This window comes from Pteronotus mesoamericanus, unplaced genomic scaffold (assembly GCF_021234165.1).
Source record: "Pteronotus mesoamericanus isolate MK-2021 breed Mesoamerican mustached bat unplaced genomic scaffold, CSHL_Meso_final contig_56, whole genome shotgun sequence".
Taxonomy (NCBI): domain Eukaryota; kingdom Metazoa; phylum Chordata; class Mammalia; order Chiroptera; family Mormoopidae; genus Pteronotus; species Pteronotus mesoamericanus.
In genome coordinates, this window is record NW_026555201.1 from 22776611 (window position 1) to 22799769 (window position 23159).

Here is a 23159-nt window from a genome sequence, read left to right on the forward strand (position 1 = left end):
GTTAAAGAGAAAATTAAATCCAAAATTCCAAAATATTTAAAAGACTAGAAATTCTTACTATAAGAACTTTTAGCATTCAATAAAAAATATTTTAATTAGAAAAATGATCATTATTATGTGCTTTACACATATTTATGGAGGAAGAATGAAGATTTTAAATGTATAAATAGTAAAGAGCAAATAAAATATAAACTAGAAATGAAGAAATGAAAAAAAAACCTCCAAAAATTGTTCATTTGGAAAAAATATAGAAACAAGAAACAAAGACGTAACAAAAGGGGAAAAAAGCTTATAACAACACAAAAAAGAGAAATAGGCTAAAAATAGCACTGGGGATGAAAAAGGGGCTATCACTACAGATTAAGTAGATATTGAACAGTTATAAGTAAAACACATAAATTTTATGTTTCTAGGTAAAATATATAATTTTCTAAAAACATTAACAACCAAAGTTAAATCAAAATGATGCAGAAGATTGAAACAGAGCAATAACTATTAAAGGAATAAAATCTATTTTCAAAAATATCCTATAGGAGCAGAAAATCCATGTTAGTTACATTTTGTTTTTCCAAAGAATAGAAAAAGAAGGACGATGCTCCTACTGATTTTACCAGTTAAACCTTGCTAACAAACAAAGGAAAATAACAAATCAAAGAGAAAACAATGCTCAAAGAAATCCCACTTATCTAACAATAGAGAAAAAATCTAAATAAACTGCTAAGCAATTTTATCTAGTAGCAATTAATAGAAAATACGCCATAGTCATACAATGTTAATGGCAAACAGCGTCAGAAAAGTGAATGATAAAAATCAGCATATAACAAATAAAGCAGGAAAACATAACCCCAAATGCCTCAAATCCCATTTGATAAAATTGAATCTTTATTTATGATTTAAAAATGAGTCCTTGTAAACTAGGAAGGCAAGGTAATTTCTATAATCTGATAAATGTATTGTTCCCTAATATACATCAGTAATTCTACTTAATTGTAAAATTTTAGAAGCTAGCTATTAAAATTCAGGAAAAAGCACCACTTACATTCAACTCTTTAACAGAAGTTCTAGTCAAATCAGTGAAATGCATAAGATTATAAGAATTGGAAAGAAAAAAGGCTAGATTAATTTGGAATAAGGTAAATATATGTAAGGCAAGACTATCTACAGAAAAATAGAATAAAAATTTTAGTTCAGCATAATTATGGAATACAAAAACAGAAAAAATGTCCTATAATGCAGTAAAAAAATTGAAAAAATCCTATTTATCACAAAATTGTTAACAGAAATAAAATACAAAAATCTATGTATACTTGCATGCTCACATTAACACACAAATATCTAAACAACACAGAAAATCAAAAAGTGGGCTTGAGAAAATACAGAGGATTTATATACTATATTCATGGATAGGAAGATTATATATTGGAAAGAGGCTTCTCCACAAATTATTCTCTAAATTCTCTATGATCTCTATAAAACTCCCACAGTTTTCTCTGTATTTAAAATTTTTCACATTTTAAAGTCATTATAATGGAATGGCAATTAAGAAAGTGTAACATATATTTTTTAAGAACAGACAGAATCATAGATCAGGTTGAGCATACAGGAACAGATTGATGAGGGGGAGACAGAGGGAATGATGGGTAGAGAAGGGAAGAGAAGGAGACGTATGGATTCTTATTGACAATGATAAATGATCAATTATGTAAACAATAATGGCAGAATAATTATGGGTACATAATGGAAAAATTAAATTAAATTTTTATTTCACACCATGCAAACATAAATTATGAGTGAATTAGAAGTCTATAGGTAAAAAATAACAGTTTAAATATCTTGAGAAGAATACAGTAGTATATTCTGTTACTTCAGAGTAGAGGAGTTTTTAAAATGAAACTCAAAAAGCACAGACCATTACATAAATGACTGACAAATGAGGGTAAATTAAATATTATTATAACAAAAATAACCCCCTATCTAAAATGACAATCTAAGATTGAGGCAGATTTCCAAGATTAATGTATAAAACATATAAAGAACTCTCTCAAGTAAATAAGAACTCTATAAACAATAGAACAAAATACCCAAATGATTGAACAAGCAGTTTATTGAGGAAGAAATCTAAAATTTCAATAGATATATTGACTGATGCACAATTACACTTTTAATCAGAGAAATGCAAATTAATAGAATGTGATAGTATTAAATAACATATTTTAAAAAATGAAATTCCCTATAAAATATTTAGAATGTGGACATGAACTCTACTAAACTAATGGTACGGATATAAATTTATAAAACCATTTTTATAATAATTTAGCAATGATGGGTAAAGTTATTAATGCACTACCTACCCTTTGACTTAAATCCACTTGAGGTATATTTTAGTAACCCTTAGTTGTATCATGAGACATATACAAAAATGTTTATAAAAATTTATAATAGAAAAGGTAAAGCAAATCAAGAAAAATCAATGTTTTTTAAAAATTAAAATTTAAAAAGGTTTAACAATTTGTAAATGAATGAAACAATTGTTTATTTACACAATGGAATACAATCCATCCAGCAGCTAGAAAGAATGAAACTAAAATTATGAACATTAACATAAGAAAATATTTTGGGATAAAAAACAATTTGTAGAATACTATAATAATATCACTTCAATAAAGATAAGAATTTCACATTGGTTCTATTCTTCTTAACTCTATACTTATCCCTAATCAATGTGTACACATTCATGAAAAAAAGTGAAACATTAATTCCAAGATATTGATTAACTCTGGGAAAGAAGAGATGGTAATGCAATAAATTCTAAATAAACATGAGGTTTGAAATCTCTGGAATGCTTGATTTATTTTAAAAATGTCTGTAGCAGATGTGGAAAAATATTTAGTTTTGCTAAAACTCAATGAAAGCTATGTTGGTTATGTTAGTTTCTATAATTTTATTTCTGGTAGAAATATTCCACAATTAAGAAGTAAACAAAAACATTATACAACATGTTCTTGAAATTGACTTTCTTGTTTGCAAACCTTCACTCTTCCCTTGACATACACACTTCATGGAAAGAATAGTCTTCCTATCCAATGAAGAGTCACTTGGTCATAAGGTTTGCTTTGGCCAGTGGAATATGGGTGGAAGTGACAAAATGGCAGTTTTGAGTAAAGGCCGTGAGAGGCGTGGCAAGTTTCTGTCCATGTTTTGTGTTCCTGTATTTTCACATGACAACATCACACCACAGATGGGGGGCCTGCACCATGCTGGTCTTGGAATGACAGAACACACTGAAGCAGGCCTACATCTGACATTGAAGTTGGATGAGAATCAGTATCTAATCCACTGGCACTGACATAAATCGTGAGAAATAAATTCACAGTTATGTAAGCCAATGAAAGTCAGCAGCTATTTGTTACAGAGCCTTTTTGCAGCAAAAGCTGTCAAACAGAATCCAATATTATTATAGTATAGAATATTAATGTACACCATCAGAAAATTGCATATTACTATATAAAATTGCCTCATATATTCAATATCAGAAACTTGTTCATAAAATATATTAAATGAACTTGAGTTGAAGTTAATTCATGTTTACTACCATCAACCCAATGTACAACATAAACACATACACTTTGCAAACTCCTATAATTTATAATGAGCAAAAACTAATTTTATAACTAACAAACATAATTCTTTCTGAGGAAGAACAGAATGGGGCTTAAATATTGTTAAACTATAATGTATAATTTAAAATATAAAACCACCAAAATATAACAAGATTCTGATTTCAGTTAGTACTGTAAGACCTCTCTCATTTTCTGTCACATTATTTTATTTGTAGAGAAAATAGTCTCTGAAGTATAGGAATTTCTATAGTAAATGATTATGGGACATTTCTAAGCTATCAAGCAAAGGTGTCAACATACAGTTTTTGTTTATTATTCCTAGAGAAAGAAAAAAGACTGCCTCAGAAACTGCGTTCTCCCTAGTGGAGCTAAGAGTAGGGAAGAAGCAAGTGTTTAAAATTCACCCAATAACTGATTCATATGATTAAAAGCTGGAGCCCTCCCAATCCATCCTATTCCCAGGTACTGATGATGTGAAAACTTGTCACTCCCTCTTTGGTAATCATCAGACTTCCTATTCAGAATAACTCTCCTTCTGAAAGAAATTAAAACACCAATTAAAATATTTTAATAAATTATATATAAGCTTCTAATAATTATTTAAGATTAAAGGACCAAAATCTTAGTATGGAATTACTCAGAGAAGTAAGCAGAGCACATAAGCCTACTTTTTCTCTAAAGACATCTGCCAAACATAATAATATTGTACTAATGATTTTCTAGTCTTGTAAGACATAGAAACAGAACCCAAACCATAGAGCTCCCTGATGGAGAGTATAATAGGAGACCATTTACATCTGTCCACCAAGAAAGCTAGGACTCCAAAGGCTACCCCCAATATAAGAGAGAAGCTAGAGTAAACCCACTTCACTAACTCCATTCTCAAGGGACTTTAAGGAAAGTATTTTGGCAATAGCTAATATAATTGGGAATGTGTAGAGGTAGAGAGAGAGAGGGAGAGAGAAATTCAAGTCTCAGTTGTGGCCACAACACTTTATTGGCATAAATACAAAAGTGCTGACTGCCACTAGGGAATGATATCATGTCTAATCAACATCACCATAGGATGCTTGCCTAACTTGCATATAAAAAGTGGAACCAGATTACTGGGGTACCAGAGCCAAATCACATCAGGTATAAACACTTTAAGGTTCCGTGATTTACATACAGGTGAATCTCACAACCATTTGGGTGGGATTAACAAGGATGTGCACTCATCATAGTTAGGATCACTTTATTATGGTTCACTAAGTATAAGAACCCCAAACCTTCATAGCTCAATAATACTTGTTTCCACTGTGAGGATTTCTCTACTTCCCGAGTGGACATACACATCTTCAGCCAGAATCTGAACCTCTCTCTGATAAGAAAATTAATAAGAGATCTACACCATAGTGTTGACTTGTGGGCAGGAAAGTGTGGTGAGATGGGAAAGACAAAGGGATTTAGAGAAAAAGTGTGTGTGTGTGTGTGTGTGAGAGAGAGAGAGAGAGAGAGAAAGAGAGAGAGAGAGAGGGAGGGGGGAGAGAGAGTGAATAAATTAGTGTATTTTCTATTAGGTAACTAGTGGGCCATTAGAGGTCCCAGGATAAGGTATTTTGCCCCTACCCCAATGAAATATATGTATGCATTTACAGGAATGCTTAGTTTACATGAATAAGATATTTTTATATTGGATAATATTTTGTTGTGTTGAATAATTTCATGATAAATATAAGTAATTGAAAAATATACCTTTGGTTGGTCACATGGTATTATTCTAAATATAGTGGGGTGAATGAAATGCAGTTTACTATAGACCTTAGGCTCTCCTCTCCCTCACTGCCACTATAGCTTTACAACTTGTTATAAAAATCATCCCTTAGAAGTTGAAGCAACATTTAAGCCCTCTCAGCCCAAATTACCATCACCTAAGTAGTAAAAAAAAAAAAAAAAAATTAAACTATAGATTTTAATTGTCTCTAGTATCTTGAAAGAAGCAAAGACATATGTTCTCAGGAAGTTTTTGTTGTTGTTGTTGTTATTGTTTGCCTGCTTTTTCTGAACTTTATCCTAATTATAGAGAATTCCTACCATTTCCCAAGCAAGAAAAAATTTCCCAGTCAAAATAAACTTAACATTAAAGGAATCAATACAGCGTGTTCAAGAACTGATTTATACAACAGGCTAACAATGAGTTGAGTTGAAATTTTCAAGTCCAGATTACAAATAAATTATGATACCGTAATGTTTAAAGACAAGATTGACAAAATCTGCAGCAAATGAGAAACTACAAAATGATTATTCAAATATGGAAAAAGTACAAATATTTGTTTCCAAAATATGAGTATAAATAAATTTAAAAACTCAATGAATTAGATTAGACATAGGTGAAAATAATACATAGGGTACTGAGTAAGAAAATAATTGAGAACAAATTAGTCAATATGTGGAGAAACAAAGGAAGAAAAGATGGAATCAAAACATGTCTAATGAGAGTGCTTCAGTAGAACAAAAGAAAGAGAATGGGGTAGATACATACTGAAGATATAAATTCTGAGAACATTCTAAACTTGATAAAAGATGTCAAGTCCAAAAAATCCAGTGTAGGATTAATAAAGAAAAACACTACCACACTTGGACAAATCATTTAAATTTCAGAAAACCAATTTGCAAATAGAGAAAACAAAAAAGCAGCAGGAAAAAAAGAAAAGATATCCTTCAGAGTAGTAATAATTTGATGGACAGTTCTCTTCTCGACAAGAAAAGAATCCAGAATGCAGTGCAATAAAAAGTTTAATAGACTTAAAAATCAATAACCTTACAAATTATATCAAGATAAAATTTTTTTTTCCAAGAATGAAGGCAAAATAGACACTTTCAAACAAAACGGAGCATATCACAGGTGGAATTGCACTGAAACCTGCAAGATACACACTATGCAAAAAAATTAAAAAAAAAAAAAGATGTCCCAGATGAAGAAGCTGAAGTGAATGAAAGAAAAATGAGCAGAGAAAGTGATGAACATATGGGTAAATTTAAATACTCACTGAAACAAACAGATATTATAATATTTAATGGGATTAAATACATAAATTTAAAATACAAAATGAAAATAACTTGTCAAGAGAAGGGTAAATTAAAGTGAACTGTGTGTCTTACATTGTTTTACAAGCAAACAATTGTACTGATTAAACTTAGAGTTCATAATTGAAAATGAGTATATTATAATTTAATGGTAACCTTTACATCATTAGAAAAGTGTATATTTTGCAACTAATGGCAGGAAAAAATATGAGAAAAGTAATTGTTCAAAGGGGCAAAAAAAGAAAAAGAATTAAAACCAACAAGAAAAAATATGTAAAAATTATCAAATGACAACAGAAATTACTCCAAATATAACCAAACTCAATTCTCTAGATGAAGAACAAAGATTTTCAAACTGAATTTAAAAATCTATATATAAAGTAAAAAGATAGAAAAAGATGAGCCAAGAAATTTCTAACCAAAGGAATTGTGGTTGCCATTTAATGTACTAAGAAAATAGAATGTAAGGAATGACATTTAATAAAGGTGAACTTTATTTTTTAATAAATTAATTCAATTTGTGAGGAAGATATTGCAGTGTGAAATTTCTATGCACCCTAGTAACAGCTAAGAACATCAGCATTAATGAATCTTCTATATGTAATACTAAGCACAATAAGTCGTAGATAAGTCATAGAGATAAACCTACTCTGTGATTCCATTTTATAAATTAAAAAAACACAAAACTTAATAACATTTGTAAATAATACATTTACAAATACAATATTTGTAAATAATATATATGTGTAAATAATATACACATATGTATGTGTAGATATATATGTGTGTATACACACACACATATATATTTCATACATATGTGTGTGTGTGTGTGTGTGTATATATATAGTTGGAAAAAGAAAAAGAAAATTTTAAAATTTTCTTTGAGTTACAAAATTCAGGGTGGTGATTTTTCTGAAAAAAAAGAGGCAGAGAGCAATAAAAAGGGATATCTTGGGGGATTCTAATGAGATGGCGATATTCTCCTTGTTAAACTGAGTGGTCGTAACAAAGTGCTTATTATTTTTCTTTAATGTATGTATTTATTACATTTGTTCATTTCTATGTTATATATTTCACGATTTAAAAAACTATGAAACTTAAGATCCTAAAAGAATAAATGGCACAGTTAAGGTAACACAGTTAATAATAATTGCTCTATCTGGCTCCTATTGTGGTTTTTTTTTCTTTTATAATATGACATTTTACTACCTTAATAGCATCTCTTATTCTCTAAGTTCATCAGTGGCCCATTTGTATAAAGATAAATGATATGTTTATGCATACCTCATAAATTTCTTGAAAAATACATATGACACTTTTATTTTATCAATTCATTTAGTAAATCAAATATGCATTACTGAATAATCATACAGTTCCCTAGTGTTATATCTTAATTCATAATTGTCTTGAACAACTGTCATTTTGTCTGAACTAAAGCTCTTTCCCTTTCTTCCATTTACAGAGTTCTTCTACACTGTGAATATATTATTGCATGAGTTTCAGATCAAGTTAACTCTTCTTGCTCCTGCCACAGAGATGAGCAGATGACCCCGAACCTGGACTTGGTCAATGAGAGTACCACCACCCCGCCCATGGCCACAGTGATTGGTTGGTCGGGCATGTAGCCTAACACTGGCTAGGGAAAGCCCTCCAAGGTGTTACTTTGAAATTGTTAGTCATTATACCCTCCCTTCATCTAAAATTATGGGTGTTAAAGACTATGTAAACCTGGAGCAAGCACAATAGTGTCAGGAAATGGAGAACAAAATAAATAATTTTCCGATAACTTTATTGTGTACCTCTGGAACAAATATTGTGAGTGAATAACTTCTCACTTTTTGTTTAAGGAAATTTGAGTTGGTTTTTACCACCTGTGATCAAAAGTATTGACTGTCTTCAGCCTTCTAAAATCTGAAATCAGGATTGAAACTGAAAAGTCTAGAGGAAGCAGGCAAACTAATGGGTTAAGCAAGCCAGGCAAACAGTTGTCACTTCTTACTCCCTTATTTCCAAAAGCCCTAGAAACTCTCTACTTTGTCTCTACAAAAGAATAAAAATATTACTGTTTTAAAAAGGAATTTCTAAGTTTTCCTTTGTCTTAGCCAAGTGCTATAAGCAATAGAACAGTTGACATTGAGCGATGTGAAGAGTTCATCCCCATTAGAAGGGGCAGCTGCTAGTTGGTTACAACAGACTTTTGTCATTCAAGCATGTGGGCCAAGTGTGGATGTATTTTCTGATTTTTCAATAGAACATGAATTTTTTTTTTATTTTGGAGAAATTCCCCGATTTTAAAATGTGGCAATTAATTCGAGTTTGTTTTAAACACTGTGTGTGCCAAACAAAACACATCTGCAGACAAGATTCATCTGGGGAGCTAGCAGTTTGGAACATTTCCCTCATTGAATTGCCTCAGCATAACATTTTAGACAGTTCTCCTCCTCTCCTTCTCCCCCTCTCTCACTCACATCAAAACATTGCTTCTACCTCCTGTATTTAGCTTGAAGATGTCTACTTGGTAGTTAGAAAAACTTTAACTTTGTTAGTGAAGTTAAATAAGAAAAACTCTTAAGTTTTTTATTAAGCTGTAAAAATAAGATACATTTGTGGTTTATATCAGTTAATGACTATTAATTGTTGGCCTTTTTGATAAAATAAAATAAACCAAAAAGGAGATAAAGAGTGATAGAAAGTATTTTTAAATAATAACAGAACATTGTTAAACATAGAGAAAACACCCTAGTAGGATTTAAGGTGAAATGTTATACTTATTTCATGTGGCCAGGCACGTTTTAAATAGACAAGCACATATACCATGGCTTTTGAAATTAAAGAAAAAAAAACCCCACAATGCATTGAATTGGAATTAAGCAAGCTTTAGTCCACAAGGTCATTGCTTTGTTGAGAAGGTATGTGAAGCTGCCAACAAGGTATGGGTATTTTCATATTCTGGAAAATACTTTGGCCTCCTTAATATCATAAAACAGAAAGGAAAACTGGGGAAGAATTTAGAAAGTCGTTTTTTTTCCCCTTTTTTTCAGGAGAATGTCTAAGCTCATTTGGTTGAAGAATATCAGTAATGGATAAAAAGGGGTTGTGAGCCTGTTATTCAAAGTATAGTTTACTCAAAACATGTGCATCTCTTTTTCTCAATGATATAACTGTAAAGATTGTAATTAAAATAAATATATGTAAATACATTTATTATTGTCTCACTAAGAGTAAAGGCAAAGGACATTACAGCATTTATAAAACTGTCTAGGATTGTTAGCCATAACCTAGCAGCAAAAATTTTGAGTCTATTATGATTAGGAATAACCAAATAAACCAAAAAGCTGGCTTCATGGAATATGAAACCCTGTTGAGGATACAGGCAACCTATAGAGTCCAGCAATGTCATCTACCTTAGAAAAAATACTTATATATTACCTCTATACTTTTGGTACATAAAAAAAGCTTTATCAGCTACTGCTACAGTACAAACCACCTAAAACTTGGCGGCTTAAAATGGTATCTTTGCCTTATTGCTTAAAAATCTACACCATGGCTGGCAGTTCTGGTTTTACCTTGGCTTCCGCATGCATCTGTAGTTAGCTGTGGGATGGATATGCTGCTGTGCTAATTTTGAATGGACTCATGCATTTGGAGTCAATGTACCACTGGGTGTGGTGAATTAGCCCCACTCCATGTGCTCTCCCATCCCCAGCAGACTAAGCTTAGTCTTGTTCTCATAGCAAAGGCAGGAGTACAAGGGGGGAGAGCAAAGCGTGCAAGGACTCTTAAGTCTTAGGTTCTGAACGGGCACACTGTTGCTTCTATCACATTCTATTGGCCTAAACAAGCCACAGCCCAAATTCAGGGGCCAAGGAAATGAGCTCCAGCTCATAATAGTAGAAACTGCTAAGTCACATTGCAAAATGTGTAAAAGGGAGGTTTAGAAAATTTATATTGTCATTGTAATCAGTCCACCAAAGACATTCAGCAGAGATTAATGGACATGGAAGGCCCTTGAATTTTGTTTAAAATAGGAAATATAATTTACAACACCTTACATAGTTTTTCTCAGCCTGCGCCTCCACTCCCCCTATACTGGTAACTTTTACTACAGCTCCAAAAATCAAATGAGAAACGATTTAGCTAAAAGTTATTTTTAGTGTAACATCAAAGAGAAAGGAAAAGGCAGTTGTGGATCAGTTTTGAAAATGTGTTTCCTTTGTGTTAACCTTGCCTGTGACAGACAGTATCCCACAGTCAAGAGAATGCCTTGACGTGACCTTGGGAGGTCTAAGAGCTACTTCAGAAAAGCAGGTCTGCACCATAACCAGACTTGCTGCAAATGCAGGAAATGATGTGTCATTTTTAGGGCACATAATCTTAGGGCATGTGGCTTTTTATTAGACATCAGTACCTCATAATTGTTCGGGGAAATGCCAGGTTTCAGAGATGCAGATTCCACATCAAACTTTGTCTAATTAGACTATTTCAGTATTTAATCTTGAAAGGCACTTTAAATGTTAACTTATATTTTATTGACTATATTATCTGTGAATGATTGAATCAACTATCTTCCTAACATTTCAGGTTATCATTTAGTTACTGATAATTTTTGCAAAAGTTAGAGTGGTTTTCTGAAAGAGAGAAAGAAAGAGAGAGAGGTTTTCTTGTATTGGTTTTGGAACTGTTTGAAAATTTACTTAACACTTATTAGGGAATATCATCATCAAATATCCATTACCCTATTCTCAAAACTTGGTACCATTTTCATTTTCCCCAACCCACCCTCCTAATTTCCACCTCTCTGTCATGGTATCATTCACTATGTCCTATTTAATAGTTTTTCAGCTTTGTTCCAATTCATCCTCTTCTATTATTTCCAATATCACAACCTTCAATATTTTCTTGCCCAGAATATTAGCAAACATTTTATTTATATTTAATTCCTTCCAATTTACCTATATTATTTCATCCACATGAATTTTCTAGAACACAGATCTGAACTGGTTATTTCACTCTTTTGAATATTTCCTATTCTCCTTGAAAGCATCAGAAAAACTTTGTCATTAAGACATCAAAGGCTTCCATAGCATATCTGTAGCCCATCTATACATTTCCCTTCCCTTTCCTTGTTCTCTATTCTTCATCTGGATTCAAATCCTTAGAGACCTATACAATTTGTATCCAGCATTCACTATGCTGTTAGTAGCATGAAACCTTTCTGATTAATTCTAGTGTATCCTCCTGGTTTTGTCTTCAGAGTTACTTTGTCTAAGAATCTTCCCCAACTCATTCAGTCCGCATTAAGTTTCTTCTTTGGTTTGTATAACACTCTCATCACAATTACTGCCCTACATAACTACCCCAGTCACTAACTGACTACATATTTTTTGAGGAAAGTTTTCTTGCTGTGTTGGGGTGTGTATGTATGGAGTGGTGATGGGAAGTTTTAATAAATATTGTCAAAGTAGTTGTCAGTTCCCCCTCAGAAGGCAGAGACAGAATCCAAGATTCCCCTTATCCCATATTATACTTTCAAAAAAGTGAATTTTAAATAAACAAAATACCTCAGTAAATGTTATTCTAAGAGTATCCAATTACCAAAATGTAGAAACTAAAAATAATGGATGGTTGTAAGGGAATACAACATAATTCCGAGTTTAATAAAGTGATGGAGAATCAAAGAGTTGGAGGACATCCAAGTTCACCTAGTAAAATCCTATCTACTTCAATAATGTCCTTAGTAAGGTCCACATGTCTATTCTGAGTGTGTTCTTACTTGTGTTTTATGAAGAACTGCTTAGAGAGTTGTTCAGTATGTCTGTCTTTACCAAAAAGTTATTCCTATGCTATTTAAGTAATGAGTAATTTTTTAGAACCTCCTCAAAGTAGACATTTCTCTGTGAACTTTACTATAAACAAAACTAAAACCAAATTGTCCTAAGTAAGCTATTCTAATTAACAGATTGCAAAATGTCATCAAAATGGACTTATTAATAGAAAAGTCACATTAGCCATTTGAATGTGGTAAAATGAAACAAAGAAAGAAAAGAACATCTTTTGTTATACATTTGACATTAAAAAACTCATCTCTGTTTACTGCTTATGTTAGAATGTTATAAACTGATTCATAGACTGAAATCCATATGACATTGCAATAATTGCCAAAATAATTTACTCATAGACTAAGGGAAAATGATATTCACTCAATTTTTAATCATTGTAGAATATTATAGGCACAGATCGTATTGAAATATAAAGTAACGGTGCCTATAAAATATTAATAGTTTTTGCTATTATTAAAATAACTCTTAGGAGATATTTTAGTAGAAATTAATCTATTGTGATTCAAAACAATGATTCTGAGCTTCAAATTTTTATTTTATTTTCCCCAGTGCCAGCATTGTAATCCTTGGCAATTTAAAAAAATTGAAAAATGTTATTTACCTATTTTCACATATATGAGTATATTGGCAAATTATTTGTTGCTGTTCAGATACTTTCCTCTTTACCTTCTTTCCATCTCTCACCTATAATCCCAGTTCTCCCACAGAACGTTTTGTCCTTGTCTTCTAACCACCTTACGTACCTCCATTTTTTAAAAAGGGATGATGGGCAAATGATACATGGGGAGAATTTTGCATTCTCCAAATAAAAGTAGTTGTCAAAAGGAAGAATGTCCCACATTTTCCAAAGAATTGCATATGATGCATTTTTGTTGGAGGTTTTTCAGGAGAGACTGTGCAGTAAATACAGGTCATTAAAGAAAGCAAGATAATATTCTTGAGTAGCACTGAGGATTACAGAATGTTTGGAGATGGAAGAATTGCAGAGGTACAATACAGGTACCTCTATATAATCTTAGAATACAGTTAGTAAATGTTGGGATAATTTTCTGTAAAGTGTATTAGTAAAAACAATCTTACTCAAGACATTCCTGGTTTATAGCCACAGATTCAGTTGGGAACATTTGTTGGTAGCAGAAAATTCTGCCTAAAATTGGATTAAACAAAAAGGAAAGGTATAAACTCAAATACAAAAGACATGATTGTTGATGGAGCTCTAGGCAGGGTCTGTAAGTGCACTCTTTCCACTTCTCAGTGTTCCTCTGGGTGGGGGGTGGGTATGGGGAGGGAGGGAGGGAGGGTGTGTGTGTGTGTGTGTGTGTGTGTGTGTGTGTGTGTGTGTGTGTGTGTGTGTGTGTGTGTGTGTGTGTGTGTGTGTGTTGCCATTTTATCAGGTTTGTAGGGAGATGGCTATCGAACTTCCAAGCTTAACATCTTTATTTGTCACTGTTGACAACAACAACAACAACAATAACAAAATGTGCAAATCTTTTTTACCTCTCCTTTTCAGAGTGTTTTCTTCATGTTTTCTAGAGGCCCTTATCAGATTTTTCCTTAGTTATCATTGGTTAGGGTTTTAGCATGTATCTAACCTACCTGGATCATGTGCCAATCGTTGCCAACAAAATAGTCATGCCTGGGTGGGTTCTGATTAATCACTGGGAATGAAATGGACATTAGGAAATAGGCAAGAACACACTATAGCAACATATACTTAGTAATTGTGTCAGGTAACCTAAGATAATAAATGTCAAAAGGAAAGAAATTTAGGTCTATTGTTTATCATTAAATCTATATTACCAAGATCTATACCTTTTTTAAAATGATTAAGAGAATGTATATTGCAAAAGAACTGCATTTTTTCTTCAAAATTTATAAGTAGCCATTCCATTACCACATAGTGAAAATGTGGTTTTCATTTGTGAAAATGTGGATATAGTTGTTTTCTTTTCCACATCTATATCTGAGATTTATCCTTTCAGATATTTTCCAAAAGCAATGATGCTTTAGAGTAAATATGGAGCTGTCTTTGAAAATATCTGAGATTACTAAATAAGGAAGAGATGCATCTAAAATTATGAGAACATTCATTTTATACTCCTGTTACCTAGGTTAGGTAGGGATAACCTCAAAGTCCTGAAGCGGAATGACAGAGAAACAAGATGACCAAGGGTAGGCTGGATACTCTTCCTCAATGATGACAGTAACTTCTCTGAAACTTCTTCAAATGCCAGATTATTCTGTACTCTTTCCTTTTGTAAATTGCAAATGTCTATAGGTAAACTCAAGCCTTATTCACCTTCAAGCGCATACTGAATCCTTGATTTATTTCATTTACCCAGCTATCAGAGGAGCCTACATTTAAATACTACTTGCTTTTCTAAGTCTTTATTCTTGGTACCTGGAACTGTTTCCTTGGTCACTCAAAACTTTTCTGCTATAATGCTGTGGATCACATCAGGACCACAGCATTGCTGCACATGCCTCTTCCTCTTCAGTATATACTTCTTCAGCGGTGCCAGACACACAGACTCTCTGACATACTATATTCATTTCAAGAACAAGATCTGTGCTATATCCTTCTTCATATTACTATGGTCTTTGTTAAACTGCCTGCCTCATAGAATATATTCAGTGAATAAGTGTAAAATAACATAGAAAGAAATAACTGCTGAAAAAATTTCCTAATATACCTGTTAGTGTACAGATATGCTTTGGGAATCAAACAGAGTAGCAGTCATATCCTAAATTCTCACTTACAATCTATGTAAGTGTGACTAAAAATGAGTTTCCTCAAAAAGTTAAAAATGGATCTGCCTTCTTACCCAGCAATCCCACTTCTGCAAATACGTTCTAAGAATTCTAAAACATCAATTTGAAAGAATATATGCACCCCTATGTTCATAGCAGTGTTAGTTACAATAGTTAAGGTCTGGAAGCAGCCCAAGTGCCCATTAGTAGATGAGTGAATAAACAAGCTGTGGTACATTTACACAATGAAATACTACACAGCAGTACAAAAGAAGGAATTCTTACTTCTCGTGACATCATGGATGGACCTGGAGAGTATTATGCTAAGTGAATAAGTCAGTCAGGGAAAGAAAGATACTATATGATCTCACTTATATGTGGAATATAATAAACAAAATAAACTGATGAACAGAATAGAAATAGAGGGATGGATACACAGAATAGGCTGATAGCTGTTGAGGGGTGGGGTAGGGAGGGCTGGATGAAAAAGGTGAAGATATTAGTCAAAGATATTAGTCAACATATATGCATGGCACACTAACATAGATAAGGATGTGGTAAAGGCCAAGAGGGAAGGAGGGGCAGGGGCTGGGTGGAGGTGGGCAAAGTGAGGGGAAATGGAGACATCTGTAATTGTGTCAACAATAAAAATAAAGTTAAAAAAGAAAAAGAAAATTTAAAAATTAGAAAAAGACAGCCTAATATCTTCAGGAATCATTGCCTGAACCATAAAATTGGCACAATAGTATTTAACAATGGATACATAGCAATAGAATTGTTTGACAATGACATTAAGTAATAAATGAAATAAATTCAAAATGCATTTTGCATATAGGGCACATTCAACCTAACATAGCTTTTGTTATGCAAATTTATGCAAATATTAGGTAGTAAATGCTTGACTGAAATGTCTTTGAAAATCATTCTACTATTATTTTGGGGAAGTATTTTTTGAACAATTTTTTCTCATAAAAATTGTTTCTTAGCTATAGAAATGTATACATTCCAAGCAGTCATTCTAAATTGATAAGATACAGGTTATCTCACCCTTCATATCTACTCTCCACTCTTAAATCCTGCTCTCTGCTCTACAGGAAAGATTTGTAGGAATCACATTGGTCAGTAGTTATGTCTTTGGGTTCAGGCTGGATTTAGCCAGGAGGAAATCCTAACTGGAGAACAGGGGAGGACAGAACAAAGTAACCAGTTATTTTCCCCCACATCCTTCTCTTCCAGGGGCTTTGAGCTGGCTATGTACTTTGACAGAATGTCCATGCTAATTCCACGGAACTACTTCCTTCCAGATTTCTGTAACCCTTATTTTTCATTGGTACTAGGTATGGTGAGAGGGTCCATTGTTACTAAGTCCGGTCCTATACCCCATGGTTTTACTACTTGTAGATTTCATAAATAATCCCTTTGCGAATAAACTATCCTCAAATTATCCTGTCTTGAGTGTGCTAACCATCTCCTTTTGAGGCCCTGATTGTTAGAATAACTGGCACATGAACCGACCCTGGGAAACAAACACCTATAATGCTATTCTGGGATTGGGTGGGTTGAAGAGTAGATAAGTATTGGAATATATTCATTGCTAGTGAAGTATGGGGTGGAGAAAGGGGCCATGGGAACCAATGTCAAGCAGGGGCATCAAATCCATGGTGTTATCTGTTATGACATGGGTTAAAGTGTAGGTAAAAGAAAAAGGATATGGAGAACAAGTCCCTGTTGGTATTAACAATATTTATTATAAAGACTATGGAGTAAGTTGACTGTTTTCTATGTCCCTAGAGAGTAAACTAGGGTAAACATCATTGGGAAAAAAAGATAATTAAAATATACAGTCTGAAAATAACATATTTTTAGAAAGAGAGCCTCCATGGAATCTTTCTGTCTCTAATAATAAGAGAAAACATAGCTGAAGATTAAGTTTAGGTTATATGATAAGTGTGACAGACTTACAGCACTAACTGTGGAGGGGACACTAGTAGGAAACTGGCAGACTTTGATATATGTTGACAGGGATGTTCTGGTATACTAAGGAGAGCCAGATAAGTTTGAACTTTCTAAATTCCCTTGAGCTCCTCTTAGCCAAAGCACATCTTCCCTTCCCCAGGAACCAGCTCTCCTTTGCTTAAAAGCTATTCAATAGTTTACTCTAAGAAACTAGTGCCAGTTCTTCTCAGCATGCTGTCTTTCCAGAATATTGTCTCCAGGTCTATCTATAGACTTACAGTTCCATTTAATTCAAACAAATACTAAGCCTACCTTGGAAAAAGTAGATTTTACACAAAATTTTTTATCAGATTTAACATCCATATTTGCACTTAACTGGGCATATTGTGGAATACAACCTCAAAGTGTTGAACTACATGGGAGAAGAGATACACAATTTGATCATGAATCATATCGTGCATTGTACATGACTTGATCAGGTTGTATTCATAACAGGAATGAACTCACTGAGGACTGGGGTTTGAATGTGCTGTCTCCAGCACTTGAGTATGGCATTACTCTTAATAGTCAATTGGATTACTGATCAAAGACTTAATAATTGCGTACAGTCAATAAAGTTGAATGCAGCAACTTCAAAAGCACAGAATTGACAGAGGAGTTCACAGGCTACTGAGATTGTAGCCTTTTATATCAATTTACTCCTACAAGTTTAAGAAGGTCCAGAACACGCTTCCTGCCTCCAAAAATATTGAGAGATGCCTTGGGTTGAGGGGGGCTGATACCAGAATATTTAAAGAGCTCTGTGCTAGCTCTATTGTGCAAGCTATGATAACAGTGGAAAATGCTTAACAGATTGGGTTTCTTTATCTTAAGAGGAGAAAGGGATCCCATGAAGTGAGAAATCAGGTTGCATCATTCAACTCAGACAAGGTGGGGCATGTGCACTATAGGCCAGAGACAAAGGGTAATTCAGTGGTTTCCAAACTTTACTACACACTCAAATCACGTGGAGAGTTTCAGAAAATCCTGGTGCCCAGCTCACACTCCATACAAATTAAATTACAATGCATGCAGTGGGAGTTGGGAATCAGTATTTTTAAAAAGATTTCCTAGGTAATTACAGAGTTTGAAACAGAGTTTGGAAAGCAGTAGGTTAATAGGTTTTTGACCTCAGTTGATCTGTGATGAGAGCCTATTAATTGATCAGTTTTCTGAGAATGCAAAAGTAAACAGATAGGCAGTCTACTAAGATATTATTTGACGTGTATTGGGAGTAAAGTTCTGAGCCTCCTGGGGTGAAGTCTAGTGAATTATCATTATTATAGTGAGAATTTACAAATTGTATATCTGAAAGAAGCCTAAGGCTCAGGAAATGAAGGTAAGCATCAAGCATGATGAAAAGACATAGGACCAAAAATAACTATAGAGTTTGAAATTTTATGTTCAGAGTGGTTAAATTGCCACAGTTATTCAGAGGCAGTTGCTTGTTTGCACTGTACATATCTTAAGTTAGATACTCCATTATAATAGCTATAGTTTATTATTATTATTTACATCAGAAACCTCATGCCATAATCAGAAATGCAAGTACATATTGATTCATATACATTATAGTAAAGGATACTACCTAAATGTCAAAGTGCTCAATGTCCACCTGCTATAATAGAGTTCAGAAACTAGAGAGGCCATAGGAGACCAAAAAGAGTCCAGAAAGCTTTCTGAGAGTGCAAACCACAAATGCAAAGCTCAGTAAAGAGAACATGAGCTTGCCCACTTTTCCCTCTGCTAACCACCATACTGTCTTCTGTCGTCCATTTTTCCTGGATACGGCAGACGGACCAAAAATTGAGTGAACTTTGTCTGGCCCCAGATTTTCTTTCAGTACATTCCCAAAAATGTAGAGTGATTTTAAAGAATGGTTTCTCTTGGTTAATTTCTGTTTTGAAATTTATTCATTATTTCCCTTTACAAAAGAACAAAAAAGCTCTTTCCTGTTAATTCATGCATCTCTCCTCTTTCTTCCCTAAAAGAGTTACGCTGAGGGAAGACATCTACTGAATTTCATTATTCTCCATCTACAGTCTGGACTCTACTCTCCCATATATTGCCTGAAATTACCTTCTTGAATTTACCCAAGAACCCTGTCAAATTTAAGTCTTTCCAGTTCTCATTATTTTTTCCTCTTTATAATATGACACTATTGTCCAAAGCCAGCAGCTTTTTGCTTTTCTTTCTTCTCACTCTGGTGATTTTCCTCCTCTTGTCTTTATAAATGTGGACATTTCCTCAATGCATTTCTCAAACCTTTCCTATTCACTGCTCTAGTTTTTTTTTTAATTTTTAAAAGATTTCATTTATTTTTACCTTTAGTGAGGGAGGAACAGAGGGATCAGTGGGGGAGAGAGAGAGGGGGAGAGAGAGATGCATTCATGAAAGAGCACTGCTCTACTTTTATCCTCATAGAGCTTACTCAAGCCTTCAACATTTTTTGCATGTGAATTTTGTATAGGTAAATTCACTTGCTATTTTTTCAGAACTGCAACTCAAAGTCTTCTATTGTACTCCAAGTAGCTACCACGATTTTGAGTTTGGGACATTACCATAGCTTAAAATTTCCTGTTCTAAACCAATGAAATATTATTTTCCCTCTCTGATTAGAGTGACTCAGTTATGTGATTTTGCCATTCAGAATGTTTCTCTTAGTCTGCTTCTTTCTTTCCATTCTCCCTGCCATCCCTTTCATCTCTCACTGGGATTAATACAATAACCTCTTTACAAGGTCTGCTTGTCTTCAGGCTCTCCTCACTCCACTCCCACAACATATGGCCACTTGATTAAACTTTCAAAAACATTGATTTTATTAAAGTATGCCTCTGTGCAAAACATGCCCTCCGGATAAAATCTGAACTCTTAAGTGTGGCTTTCAGAGTCTGTACCTGTCTAACCCTGCCCACCCAGCCACCTGCCCCCCACCAACCTTAGCTAATTACTGTTACATGAAACATTCTACAGTTATTTTATTTTCATTTTGGTTTTAGCCTCATTGTTTCACTCTGGAGACTATTTCTTTGATAACTGCTCCATATACTATTCTACCACTGCCTGCCATCCAATAATTTTAATTAAACTTACTGAAGATTAAGAAGTTAAATTATGATGGAGCCATAAAATTGACATCTATGAAGATTAATGGATTGTTTAGTAATACAGGAAAAATGCTCATAGTTCATTGGTAACTTTTTAAATTATAAAATGTAACTTAAATTTATGTACACATACAGATATAATACATACAGTTTTTCTTTTAACATTGGGATATAATTTCATACTTTATGTTTTTCTATAAATTCAGAGTTTTCTGTAAAAATAATACTAGTTATTCATATAATAAAAGAAATAGGTGTTAGGTTGATAAAAACAACAAAAATGTACATGTCATACTTCCTTAGTTATATTGAAATATTCCTATCATACATAAAATTTTTGAAAGTTTTTATAATTTCATCTATATTATTCATTATATTTATTTTACATTCTTTCTCTCTCTATATTTTTAATGAGTCCTAGCCTTGTGGTTTCCATCTTGAGATTTGGTCTTGGTGTTATTATCAAAATCTGGCTTTTAGGTAGGCGTTATATGGAATATTCAAAAAAGGTTTACTGCCCTTTGCAATAAGCAGCCCAGGCTATTATATTGACATTCTTGAGGAAGCACTGCTCAGAATTTTTCTGCAAATGGTTTCTGCAACTCTTGTTACTAACCTTTGATCAGCAAATGCCTAGTTACAAAATGAAGGTATCAAAAGCTGGGTTTGTTTTTTTTTTTTTTCTTTAGTGGCTACTTCGATAGTTAGAATGAAAAGCTTCTTGTTACACCTTCATTATCTTTAAAAATTTACATTTTCTTTAACACAAAGAGCAAGTGGAAAAGTAGATCTGAAGGAATGTACATTTAGTCAAATAAATTTTCATTGTTCACAGTGTGCCAGTGTCATGAGATTTAGTTCAAAAGGAGGCAGCAACGAGGAGGAAGACAAAATACAGCCTCTGTATCCAAAGAACTAAAAGAGGATTGTTGAATATGTACTATATATTCAGCTAGGGATATATTTCCCCTATTTATTATAATGGGAGCATTTTTCATGCTATTTAGTTTCCTTAAAAATATTGCTGAATTGAGTTACAGTACTGCAATCATACATAAGAGTGCCAATCTGGTTCTGGGAATACTGTTTTCCAAAATACGTTCTTGATGACTGCAAAATCTATAATTCTATCCCCCCTTTCTCTTTCATATTGAAAGCCATACTTTAACGTATCTATGTGTTCCAAAGCCACCTCAGATTTAGTAAAAACTAAACTGAGCTCACTACTTTCCTCAAAGAAGTTTGTCTTTTCTTGTTTCCTATCTCTGTGATAACATCAGAACTGTCCACTTAAAACTTAACGCTTCAAACCCATCCTCAAACATGATCTTTCCCATTTTTCCCTAAGATAATCAGTCTGTGGCATCCTAAATGGCCCCTTTCTACCCTCAATCACCTTATGTTCAGTTATGAAAATCATTTTCATTAAAAAAAGACATTTTAAAAGTCAGTCTCTTGCTTATTTCATCACACTCCAACGATTATTAGAAATCAAATTTCTAAACATAACATTTAAACTCTCCATAATTCTTCAAACCAGACTCCTCATTTACCTATCTTACTCCTATGGTGCAAGTCAACATTTTGTCAAAGAAACTCACCCTGAAGCCCAAGCCAAAAGCCAACACTGATTCTGATGGAAGTAAGTCATCTTGAATGTTCCAGCCCAACTCAAGCCAGGAGATGAACGCTGTCTAGAAGGTACCACATAAAACAAATAAATCTAGTTCATCTAAGCTCAGAACCCCAGAGAATTGAGACAGATGATAAATGAAAGTTATGTTAAATGACATCAATATATAAGTAACTGAAATAAGAATAAGAATCTAGAAAAGTTTCATTAATTATGCATTTCTGATAATATATTTATATATAACACAGTTATGTTCAATCCAAGGCTTGGATTCAATTAGAAGGCTTCTAATTCACAAGTATTCTCCTCATTCAAAATTCTACCTCTAAAGATCTGTTTATATCTTCTACCTCAAAAGATATGTTTATTTTACTTTTATAACAAAAGAAATAAATTTCTATACTCTTTGCCCAGGAATATTGGAACCTAAAATTCTAACATATCATGCAACTGAATTGAGATTTGTTCTGCTAGAGGAAGCAAGATTTCCACATATTCTTTGACAAATATTTATTGCTCATAAGTTTTTATTTTAAAAAGGCAAACAGCAATGTGAGGAAACAAACAAACAAACAACCCCCCCTGGAAAATATTAACCCCTAAGTCCAAGAAAAACACATTCTACATATGGATTCAGATAATTATGGTACAGTGTTAATCCTGTAGAGTTCTGTAGAGCTATACATGGATTGCCATAGCAGTAAAGTAGGCAAGAACTAAGTCCTAAAGGGAGTGATGAGAACAACTTCCTATGAGGAGGAAATTCTTTGATTCCAAAGGACAAGGGGAAGGGTTAGCCAGGAGAAAAAATGACAAGAGGTGTTATTTCCTGATAGATTAATATGAAATCGAAGGATACACTCTGAAATATTTTAGTATAATTTGAATATATGCATTGTAGATGTATACATTCATTGTAGATATTTGGTCATGACAATTGTCATAACTAGAGACAGGGCACAGGGTAACAAAAAATGCATATCCTCAAAAGGAGTTTCAACGGCATCCTACAAGTCATGAGGACAGAAAATTCTTTATGTTAATTATTAGTGTTGTCAGATTTCTATTTTAAAAAGATATCATTGGAAACAGATTGGGAAATTGGTGGAGGGTGGTATAACAGCCAGACAAATAATGCAGTAAG